Below are 12825 nucleotides of genomic sequence, written 5' to 3' on the forward strand. Positions count from 1 at the left end.
AACTTACACTCGTCAGGCTTCTGACCAGGGCAAGATGGTATATTTTGGGGGTACAAAGCTGGAGGCTTAGAAGATTTACTGGTGCCTTTCTTTGTGTGATTCATGAGTGGCTCAGGAAACATTCACAGAATTTAGCTGGGTGCTAAGCGATAACAGCAGCGGGAGGGGTTTGCTGCTTGTCACTAGCAAAGCATTGTGAGTGACAACCCAGGCTGGAGAATTAAGGGGGCACACCGGTACCCCGGTTCCAGGTTGTGACAGGATCCCTGAGGTACAATAGTATAAAAAAAGATCATACTTAATTCTAGAAACCATTAACCAATGGAACAGAAATAGTCATATCAGCACAGATACATATTACAAATTATGCCTCATTGGACATAATCTAAAGCTCATTGAAATAATTGAGAATCTTTTCACTAATTTCGGTGGAATCTGGATAAAGAGCATACAGACTAAAACAACCGATTATAGATCAGCCTATAAGGAATGTTACCATTATTCCTCCTGATAACCAGTATCTTTAATATGATTGTCAATGAGATAAAACATGCAGTCAAATAAATATTGTCATGCATATTTTTCCTCACCCAGTTCTCTCCATGTTAGTCCATGTCCCTGTCTTAAAAGTATACCACCCATTCTCAGAAAGGTCCAATGCAACACCCAGCTGGAATGGCAATAGAAAGCGCTCCATTGCATGTCTCCCTGAAATGAAGTCCTAATGGTAGCCACTAAGAGAAAGCCAAATTCTGCAATCCTTAAACATACAAAATTCTCTTGAAGTCAATTGAAACTTTTGTCTAAGGATCACAGAATTTAGCCCATTGAGAGTTTATAGGATCACTGAACACCTTTAAACATGCCCAACCTTGACAGTATCACACATGACATAAATTATTATAGACCCCAGTAATTAGGATTTTGTTAAAGCACAATTAAATGAGATTAGTAACAGCAGAGTCAGTAAATCTATATTTAATTTAAACTCACCAGTGAATTGAGGAGAGCTCCTCAATCACTTGTTTTACTTTCTCTTAATTTAATGGAGTCTCCAACTCATTTTTACTTTTCTAATCTACAGTCAAATGGAAAGTTACACACTTGTCCTGATTCTGCACCTTGAGAACAATTTAATATTTAATTTATTATATCAGGGTCTCTTCTTTCACGCTATTTTCCTGTTCTACTGTCATTTCAAAATATCATGACAGGTATTGCTGATAAATTGACTACATATTGGCACAAATAATATACATTCTATTTTTTGTAAACTTTCTAACTGTATACTAAGCACATTTCTCAGTGAAGCTTGCGCGTTGGTTCATTAGGCCTTGATGTTACTCATAAAGAAAGGCTCAGATTGGTGGCAAAGGTGCTCAACTGGGCTTATTATCTTCATGGGCTCAATGGTCACAGACAGGTACACTAACACATCTATGCCCTCAACAAGATAACAGCTCAGCATGACATAATGCTATCCCCTAAGCCATTACAAAGAAGTCCCTCCTATGACTTCTCCTTTTATACATTGATACAAACAAGTTAGGTATTACACTCTAGATGTTGTTAGTTACCACCCTTATTCTTGTACCTGCTAGTTCAAACAAAACATCTTCATTCATAATCCTGTTATCCTTATCTTACGAGGGGTCAGTGTGTTCCTGTACCATCTCTTGGGAATTTGTTTACATAGTTATTTTAGAACTCTGGTGTTCTTGTTCCATCCTCTCAGATCAGGAATGCACTTAGTTAGCTAATACCTGGTGTGTTACTATTCTGCCAAGGCCAGACCTACTTTGGTTCACCTTGTCAGCTATGCCCAGGGCTCCAGCAATGCCCACACAAGCATGTCCCCCCCCTTCCCCGCAACCCCTTCAACAGAGCATTTCCCTAGTAGAAAAAATATGATGGATCTTATCTGGAGTCAAGTGCCATCTATACAGTAATTTATAAAAATTGTCTTTATAAGCTGCACAAACTGAAGATATGTATCGCCTTTCCCATAGAGAGACCCATTCATCCAGATCAATTTCTTTGTCCAAATCCCTCTCCCATCTTTTCATCTGGGTTGTTTTCTTAACATTTTTTTCAATCAAAATTGTATACATCTTAGAAATTAAATCTTTTCTTCCATCTTGCTCCTGAGTTGACTCCTCAAACATGGTTAAAGCTCTAGATAGAGCTGCCTCATATCCAGATTTCACAATAAAACTTATGACCTGAAAATATGGGATCTTTACAGTATTTACTCTATTACATACCTCTTGGTCTGATTTTAAATCAGGACCCAAAAACAGCCATCCAAATTGAGTAATTTCAGTTCTTACCCCACAATGAATAGTCAGTTTGCTATTTCTTATGGATAAATTCCTGGTCATTAATGAAAATAGCTCAGAGAGAGGGCCTTGGCAAAAGGAATTTGGTACATTTGTCCAAAGCTACTAATGTGGTCTGGATGAATGGATGACTTTATTTTTGGTGACCTAAATTTCTTTTTAGCCCAACATTTACTATGAATAGCTGAGCCTACTGAGGGCCTGGAAAAAAGGGATCTGTGAACCCTCTCAATATGAATGTGAACTTTATTGCCCAGTTTTAATACATCAGAAAATATCGTCCAATGTGTCCAGCAGATTTCTCTCCTCAGTCTCCTCTGGAATACCATTCATCCATATGCAATTCCTTCATTCCCTGTTTTCTCTTTTTTTCAATTTTTACATTCGTCCATCTAGATTAGCAATGCTGTCCAATTGCTCATTTAATGCTGTTTCCACATCTGATATTTCCCCACTTCTCATTGATTTCATTTTTATATCTTTAATGTAAGCCTGGAATTCTTTCCTCATATCCTCATTCATCTTTTTAATATCTAATAGCAGGTCTTTCAATCAGCCTATTCTATATCACATTCAGATTATTTTGTAAAGGAGATCACTATACTGCATTTATTTACTGTGGATCACCAAAAAGGGACATATTAGCATCTTCTAAAGAATAATACTTAACTGTACTTCTCTTTAGATGTTCAAAGAGCAGCACAACTGTTAACTAATTAATGTAAGAGTTCTTCAGCAACTTGATTATTTTGATTTATAAAATTTCACCTATGGCTGTGGGTGCATTTTCAATTCAATTTTTAATATAAAGCAAAAAAGATTCAGAATCCCCATGTTAACATTAAGCCCCATCCAGCACAAAGTATGAACACCAATGAAGCTGTTACCATGGTCTTGGAATAACATTACTTTTTTAGTAGTTACAATACAAGATTGTACTGAGTAAATTTTTTTCAGATCAGCAAGAACAGTTTATCATGATGTGATCAGAGTTTTTTGGTTGGTCGGTTGGCTGGTTTGTTTTTGGAGAGCAGGGGGAGAAGATAGGTAGTGTTAATATTGTGGGGTGGCTTTTAGTTTTAAAAAAAATATAAAATTTAATAAGACAAGTCTTGCTCTGACTCTACACAAGGGCTACATCTACACTACACACCACTGGCAACGACACAGTGTAGCAGTGTAGACAGGGAGGCACCGTTTGGGGAAATGGAGAGAGTTTAAGATATGTACCTGGGTATATACCCACACCCTTCAGATGTGTAATCTAGGCCTCACTAACTACTCTGCTATTTACACCCATGCTACAGGGACTATGCAGGTACGTAACTACGTGACAAAAGAAATTTGCAGTGTAGACGTACACACTGGCTGTAAATCAACTCATTTTGTTGCTAGATTAAAAGGATGAAAGACTTTTCTGAAGCCACTTCATGTTTCTGCCTTTTTCATTTGACAAAAGTATTGGTATTAATCATTTTAGCAGAAAATTGTAGTACACCTCTACCCCGATATAACGTGACCCGATATAACACGAATTCAGATATAACGCGGTAAAGCAGTGCTCTGGGGGGGGAGGGGGAGGGGCGGCTGCACACTCCGGCAGATCAAAGCAGGTTTGATATAACGCGGTTTCACCTATAATGCGGTAAGATTTTTTGGCTCCCGAGGACAGCGTTATATTGGGGTAGAGGTGTATCACCAGTGTCCATGTATATTTGAGCTTCTGCAAAGGCCTACAAATGGTTCTATATGTTTACGACGTATACTATGGGAGTTTTGGAGAATGTTTAAACAATCTCTTCATGTCAATTAGATAGAGGAGAATCATCATCATCATTCAGATTAAATTACATTTTATCCCACCCCTACAACTCCTATAGGGTAGTGTTGCCAGCAGTTATAGAGGTGGGCGAGAAGGGTGGTAACTATTTATTTTTTTGCTCCGCTCTGATGAGCTGACCATGTTTGCTCTTTTGCTACTGATTAACTACCTTATTTTATTTATTTGGCTTGGTCCCTGGGGAGGAGGGGGCACCAAAAACCTATTTGCCGTGGCCAGCTAAATGGCTAGGGCTGCTCCTGAATGTCGCCATTTCATTAGAGATTATCTAATTTAGTACGTACACGGGAAAGTAGAATCAGCCCTGTTTTAGGAGAAAAAAACAGGGAAATAATATCTTGACAAGTGGGAGGGAAGGAGATCAAGGAAAACAGACTAAAATCTCAGGAGCCCACATATATCAGCTAAATCTACAATACAATTATTGCTGTTCAGCATACCTTTCAAATGAGGGACACAAATCTGATACACAGAGAGTCAAAAAGAGGGATAGAAGGAGGAGAAACACACCACAAGAAACTTAAATTTGTTGGTTGCTCCATGACATAAAATTCTATGAGATCACCAGGTATCAAAATGTGCTACTTAACTGATCGTTAAACAAACAAACAACACTAATGAATTAATTAACTTCTACAATATTTAAGAATGAATATCCTTTCCTAGTTAAGCAAAGGATATATTTATATTAATTATATTATATTAAAAATAATATTCACAGTATACAGGGCCGGCTCCAGGCACCAGCTTAACAAGCAGGTGCTTGGGGCGGCCAAGGGAGGGGGCAGCACCTGCGGCAATTCAGGGGCGGCAAGTCCCTCACTCCCTCTAGGAGCGAAGGACCCGCTGCTGAACTGCCGCCGCCGATTGCGGCTTTTTTTTTTTTTTTTTCCAATTCCCGCCGCCAATCGCAATTGCGAGGCTTTTATTTTTTTGCTTGGGGCGGCAGAAATGCTGGAGCCGGCCCTGACAGTATAAAAACTTTTCCATAACCGGGTCTTAAAATTTGTTAACCTTTCCAATTCTGCTCAGTTTTAGAACTAGCTCATGATATATTATTGGTTTTGAAAAAGTCATGAAAGCTCAGATTAAGCATCTATTAAAATATACATTTTATGACAGTTTTGTCAGGTTAAATTTATTGCTCAGACATATTTCTGGTTCAGTAGTATCAAATTATCCCAATTTAAGCTTTCATGATATGATTTCTATCAGGAGAGAACATTATTTGGTAATAAATTTCATAAACTACCCTAGTTTGATCCCCATAAAAAGTGATCATAAGAAATTCACTCTCAGAGACAAATGTGTATATTTTGTTCACTCATTTTCCTTTGCTTAAAGCTTTATGTTCTACAAAAAAGTATATGTACAGGGCATGTGTATAAAATTATTATACATTAGATAAAGGAACACAGTAATATGTTTATGTATTCATATATGCACACAATTTACTTAATTACTAAGAGGTCTAGTCATCTGGCAATTCATATATTTCACTGCCACTGTCATTAATGAGAACTGCACACAAATATAACACAAGTGACTCATAAGTGATTTCGAAGAAGAAAAAATAAAACTGGGGTGGTACATTCAAGGGCTGGAGGAAACAATGGGGGAGATGCCTGTCTCTCTCACACCCTTGAATTAATCAGTTATGGTGTCTGGAATAGTTTAAGAATGTCCATCTTCCTCTCGATATGGATCCCTACACCTTCTGCTAATTCCTTCCCTTACCCAGACGCAAGCACACATCCTACCCATTTATATATAGCCTCTAGTAGAGCCTAATGACCTACTATTCTCCTTGATGGGTCTCTCCTTTCTTGTCAGAGGCAGATTTCGGGGACTGTAATTCCCAATTCCAAGGGCAGGGAGTCTCATCTTCAGGAAATGATCAGATAGCCTGCTCCTGAGTTCTTCTGTCTGGTCTCTTCTAAAGGAAAGTCAGGCAGTCCCTTCCACTCAGTCTAATTGGGAATCACTTTATCGGTGTGGCCGGGGAGCCCACTCCCTCACTCTCGTGCAGAACCATTAAGTTAGTAGGACATGGGAGAAATCTGATGGACTTTGTGGGTTTTCAAAACATGGTTATGCACATTAGGGCTTGGGATCTGGAATTTTTATTTTAAAATAGCAAGTTAGCAGAACCAAGCAGAGTGGGGGCTAAATCCTGCCACATCGAAGCTCTGGGAATGGGGCACTTCTATAACTTGATACCGAGTGTCCTGGGAAGAATGGGTTACCCAAATACTAGACTGGAGTCACCAAGTCAACTCTAAAAAGGAGACCTCAAAGCCTGTGTGAGTAGCAGACCCCTAAATATCTCACTGAAGTGGAAGCACAACCACCAGAAAACATGTCACTGAGTTATTCAAAGAGAAAACACTGTTAACAAGGGGAAGGCCTATTTGGTTAAGGGTGGGAAGTTACAAGGATTAGGAAAGGCAGCTGCAGGCCTGATTGAGGCCTGAGTTTTGGCTGAACATCCATACCAACCCTCTGAACCGTTCTGAAGCTCTCCTATCATGACTATTTACCCTATGAATCTTTTGAAAACAAGGGTCACTAAACTATCGTGCCATAATGCTTTCTATGAATGTTTTGTACTGATTTCCATAACTGCAATATCTGACTACCTTATCTTGTGATAAATAATTTAATACTGTGCACACAATATTAATTGGTCTGCTAGAATCCTTGCATCTGCTACCACAAAATTAAACAAAATCTGCTTTTATAATTTATTGAACTATTGTTTAAGCATTTCAAATTTTCAAAAGGTACCTCGTGGCCCACATACCACCCAATAGGGTTATGCCTTAATTATAGGTTTCCAAACAGTTATTGACACTCAGAAGATAACTTATTTGGCGGAACTGCCATTCTTCTACCTAACTGGGACTTACTGTATGATTGCCATAATGTGGCCAGTGATCAACAGTGCCATTCTTGGTAAGGGAAAAATGTCATGGTTCTTTCTGAACTCCAGTCTCTAGAATTGTTTCTTGTCTTTAGACTTTCGGACAGATTCTCTATAGTCCTGTGCCATGTAGATATTCACACCACAGCAAAGAGGGCACAAGCAGTACCACCTTTACTCAGTAGTATTTTACACCTACTTTGCACTGATGTAAATGAGCACCCAGGGTTCAAGACAACAGAGAATCTGGCCCATTATATTTAATTATGGATGTGTTTTATTATCTACTTACTACATACACTTTGCATACCACACTTTGCCCCTTGATACGGCTACACACACACAAACTACACAAATAAAGGCAAAGGCTAGATAGTAAAAACAGGAAACAATATTTTATTTATTAAAAATAAGGAATGTGATTGCAGCTCTACCTCACCCTACTCATGCTCTCTTCATTTTAGTGCCCTAATCTTTTCCTGACTAATTTGAGTGCTTGCAATCTTTGAGCAGCTAAATCTTTGTTAGCATACTATGAATAGTAATGAATAAAAGTGTGGGGGAGGGGAGAGGAAGCTGAAAAGAATTTAATTTTAAGACAAACACCAGCTGCAGTTCAGCTGTGCAACAATTAATGGGTCAGGCAGGGCCCCTTCTTGCCTCTCCCGATAACATGAAGGCAGAAGTATTTTCTGTGAGATTTACTTGACAACTTGAACAATAAAACTGAGAAGATACAAAATACACTGCAGGAGAAATGGGAGACATTAAAAAAGAAGTTAGACATTTACTGTACATCAAAATTTAATATGCTTGAGGGTAGAGGAGAGTCTATGAATTTAAATAAGTGGAGAAGAAAGTGCTCAGCTGGGGGGAAAAGGGCACTGGGGTTTTCTGCATTAGAAAGATTCTGAAGCAAGGACTACTAGCAGACCATAAAATGGAGAATCCATGAAAAAACATTGCAAATATCTAGATCTTTGGTCCATGGAAAAAAAATCCCTCTAGCCAGATAGATTTTATTGAAAACAAATTTTTGATTTCTTGGGTTAACAAACACCACATAAGAAGACACAGTTAACATGCTTCTGTGCTGCTAGATCTTACAAAGAGGAAAAATGGGATAAGGACTGGGTCTCACTATAGCTACTATCTAGTGTCTGGAAACCTCCTACACATAATTAAAATCTATTTGTATATCCTGAAAATAACCATGGCTCTTAGGGATGCCTGACAAGCACAGCTAGTTCTTCTCGCTCCTGGCAGTTTCTTAGCATCTTCCCAAACTTCTAATGTTACAGCCAGAAACTGGAAAGAGATTATTCGCTAGAGCTGCTAGACAGAGATTTGGAGGGCTTTTTAAAAAAAAATATTTTTGAGCTGCAACTGTGTAAGGTGATTGGTGAGCACAAATCAGCTGTCACCAAAGTCGGCGAGTCAAAAAATTGCAGGGATCAACATGCCGACATTTGCCAAAATGAATCAGAGCACAATGATCCTTTTAACTACAAACACCAGTCCTTGGGTCAGCCAACCTGTGCTCAGTGCAGAACCGGAGAGGGGATACAAACGTAACTGTACACCACCTTTGTGCTCCTACAATCTGCAATTATCTGTTCATGCGCCGGTACCAGTGCTTCATTTGTGCCAGGGCTTGCCGGGCCTGAGCCCTGGCATCTCTAGCCTTGCCGAGTCAGTTAGCAGTTCCAGCATGGGCAGCAGGAGGCTCATGCAGGCCTCAGAGTGCCTTTCTGTGCTGGGGGTGCAGCCGCTTCACCCACAGGTTCCAGCACCGCTGCCTCGCCTGCACATGCCAGCAGCATGCTGAACCTGCTGGATGCCCAGCGGGTGCAGCTGCAGCTAAATCGGCGCAAGCGGAGCTCCCACACCCTGGGCAATGAGTCCTTCAGGGCCGAGAACGCCACCCCTGAGCAGCACTTCTGCTAGCGCCCCCTTCCTTCCTCGGGGGCTTGGACAAGGAGGCCGCTGCTCCCTGGGAGGCCCAGGAGAGGCAGAGACTCCTCAGTGCTGGTGGTGAGAAGAGAGGTGAGGCATCAGGAAATGGGGAGGTGACCGTGTAGCTAGGGCGCAGTGCAGGGCAGGAGGAGCTGGGCGCCAGGGAAGCTCCGAGAGACAGCCTCAGCACCATGGGCAGGGCCCCACCAGGGGAGGCGGAGCAGGCACATAGAGCAGTCAGAACGGGCGCACAAGATGCACCAAGCAGGAATGGGGCTCCTATTTCTGGCCAGGGGGCGCTGACCTGGCTGCCACAGCCTCCTGGCTGCGTTCCTGGCTGCCAGAGCCCCCAGCAGCAGCCATGCTCAGTAGTTATGTTATTTTTTATTTTGTTTCACTTCATCTATAATTTGGATTTGACACTCAGCAGGTGATAATGTTCCAAGATATGAAAGCAGCTCGACTCTCAAGGGGAGAAAAAGAAGAAGTCAGGTTAACATGTCCAGAGGCAGCCCAGATCAAAATGAAGTGCCATACAGTTGCTACAGCCTCAGTCATTAGCAATACTACACATGGTACATAGGGATTCCAAGAGCACAGATATCTGTTATTTCCACATTGTTTAAAAGGCATGAGTTTGGGGTGGACCTGTGAATGAAACCATTCATGACTAAAATGGGCAATACAAATCTTTATACCAGCAAACTGCACATATGCACAAACCGTGTATATGTTAGTCCAGGGGTAGGCAACCTATGGCACGTGTGCAAAAGGTGGCACACAAACTGATTTTTAGTGGCACTCACACTGCCCGGGTCCTGGCCACCGGTCCAGAGGGCTCTGCATTTTAATTTAATTTTAAATGAAGCTTCTTAAGCATTTTGAAACCTTATTTACTTTACATACAACAATCGTTTAGTTATATATTATAGACTTATAGAAAGAGACCTTCTAAAAAGGTTAAAATGTATTACTGGCACGCGAAACCTTAAATTAGAGTGAATAAATGAAGACTCGGCACAGCACTTCTGAAAGGTTGCCGACCCCTGCGTTAGTGTATTATTCAGAGGTAAGTATAGCTGATGAAAATTGAGTGTCTATTTTTATGTTTGTAAATTGGCTTGAACCTAAACGACAGAGCAGCAAAAATAACTGTTGTGACTGCTGAACTGAGCAAGTAAGGATACTGAGGCAATTGTAAACACCAAAGAGTTTATTATTCTGTTTGGTTTTTCACAAAACAACGTTCACCAGGGGGACACTTATCCTGGTTGAGTTATTTCAGATGATGAAAGGAAGGTTGTGTCATTTTCTATCAGACAAGATACATAAATATTACCAGAAGACTTTCATTTTCATGTCTGGAAAAGTGTAGGAATCTTAGAACTCTTATGCTTCAGCCTGGGTGATCTTCATAAGGCAAAGTTCTGCTGGTTAATCAGCTGTTTACACTCAGTGACAGATTTTTAATCTGTACTTCATCCATAGAAAAAACTCACTGATTTACACTCATGACTGAGACCCCCCAGGAATTTGTGCACATTGCAAATCAGGAAGGAAGGAAAAACAAAAAACAAAAACTATCCCTCAAGGATGATGCATAATAAGTTTATCTTGTTAGTTTCACAAGTGTAATTAAAAATATTAACTGATACTCCATCGTTCAATAGAGTATATTTTGTAAAATAATGGTGTGTAGAAGTTGCTATAGAACTATGCTACAAAATCTTTGTGGAGAGTTGAGTTTTCACCAGCAGCTTTTAATATACATGATAAAGTGTGAAGTTCAGCAAGGTTCTCCTGTAGCAAATCACAGATATCACACACAAAAATCTTAAAAGCGCTTCCACCTTCTGGGTTAAAGGAAATTAGGCATACATGCTGATGACAAAGAAAATCTCTCTTCAGTACCCTCCTTTACGGGCTATATTCTGTCCTTTCAATGACAGGCAGAGTGATGGATGCAGGTTTCATTTTAGAATGTATAACTCCATCATAGGCAAAATGGAACCAGATTGCTGACACTTAAAATTAAAAAGGCTGTAGAGCAGTTTTTAAGCTAAGGGCTGGGGGAAAGCTGACAGGTACGGAGGAGCACGTGGTTCGGACAAAGACATCCCTTAGAGGAGGATCTATTAATGGAGATTCTCTATGTCCTAGTAAGGATATAAGGATAGAAGAAGATAAAATACAGGCAGGATCTGATGAGAACCAGTCAAATAAAAAAAAGTCCGATTCAATTACATCATGTAACGGCAGACAGCTAAAAAGTGACTTTTTTTAAAAGTACTGATATACAAATGCTAGAAGTCTAAATAATAAGATGGGTGAACTAGAATGCCTCGAATTAAATGAGGATATTGCTATAGTAGGCATCACAGAAACTTGGTGGAATGAGGTTAGTCAATGGGACACAGTAATACCAGGGTACAAAATAAACAATTAGGACAGAACTGGTCATGCTGGTGGGGGAGTAGCACTATTTGTGAAAGAAAGCGTAGAATCAAATGAAGTAAACATCTTAAATGAACCAAACTGCACCATAGAATCTCTATGGATAGTAATTGCTTGCTTGAATAATAAGAATATAGCAGTGAAGATATACTACTGACCACCTGCCCAGGATGGTGATAGTGATTGTGAAATACTCAGGGAGATTAGAGAGGTTATAAAATTTAACACACAATAATGGGGGATTTCAACTATCCCAGTATTGACTGGATACACGTCACCTCAGGATGGGATGCAGAGATAAAGTTTCTTCACACTTTAAATGACTGCTTCTTAGACCAGCTAGTTCTGGAACCCACAAGAAGAGAAGCAATTCTAGATTTAGTCCTAAGTGGAGCACAGGGTCTGGTCCAAGAGGTGAATATAGTGGACCGCTTGGTAATAGTGACCATAATATAATTAAATTTAACATCTCTGTGGCAGGGAAACCACCACAGCAGCCCAACATGATAGCATTTGATTTCAGAAAGGGAGAACTACACAAAAACGAGGAGGTTAGTTAAACAGAAATTAAAAGGTACCGTGCCAAAAGTAAAATCCCTACAAGCTGCATGGAAACATTTTAAAGACACGATAATACAGGCTCAACTTAAATGTATACCCCAAATTAAAAAAAAACATAGTAACAGGACAAGAAAAATACCACTGTGTCTAAACAAAGTAAAAAAAAGCAGTCAGAGGCAAAAAGGTATCCTTTAAGAGGTGGAAGTTAAATCCTACTGAGGAAAATAGAAAGGAGCATAAACTCTGGCAAGTGAAGTATAAAAATATAGTTAGGAAGGCCAAAAAAGAATTTGAAGAACAGCTAGCCAGACTCAAAAAGTAATACCAAAAAAAAATTTAAGTACATCAGAAGCAGGAAGCCTGCTAAACAACCAGTGGGGCCACTGGACGATCAAGATGCTAAAGGAGCACTCAAAACCGATAAGGCCATTGCAGAGAAATTAAATGAATTCTTTGCATCAGTCTTCACGTCTGAGAACGTAAGGAAGATTCCCAAACCTGACCCATTCTTTTTAGGATTGAATAAGGACTGGGAATGGCTGAGCCATTACAAACATTGAATCTATCTCCCCTTGTAAGTATTCTCACATTTCTTATCAAACTGTCTGTACTGGGCTATCTTGATTATCACTTCAAAAGTTTTTTTCTCTTACTTAATTGAACTCTCAGAGTTGGTAAGACAACTCCCACCTGTTCATGCTCTCTGTATGTGTGTATATATATATCTCCTCAATATATATTCCACTCTATAT

At 39.9% G+C, this 12825-nt stretch overlaps 1 protein-coding gene across 4 annotated transcripts in view; it reads right to left on the reverse strand.

The window, feature by feature from the left end:
• Nucleotides 1-12825, reverse strand: part of GRIP1 (glutamate receptor interacting protein 1) — a 564775-nt gene that overhangs the window by 444855 nt on the left and 107095 nt on the right. The gene's annotated exons all lie outside the window — the stretch shown is intronic.

The sequence above is a fragment of the Chrysemys picta genome, chromosome 1 (assembly GCF_011386835.1).
Source record: "Chrysemys picta bellii isolate R12L10 chromosome 1, ASM1138683v2, whole genome shotgun sequence".
NCBI lineage: Eukaryota > Metazoa > Chordata > Testudines > Emydidae > Chrysemys > Chrysemys picta.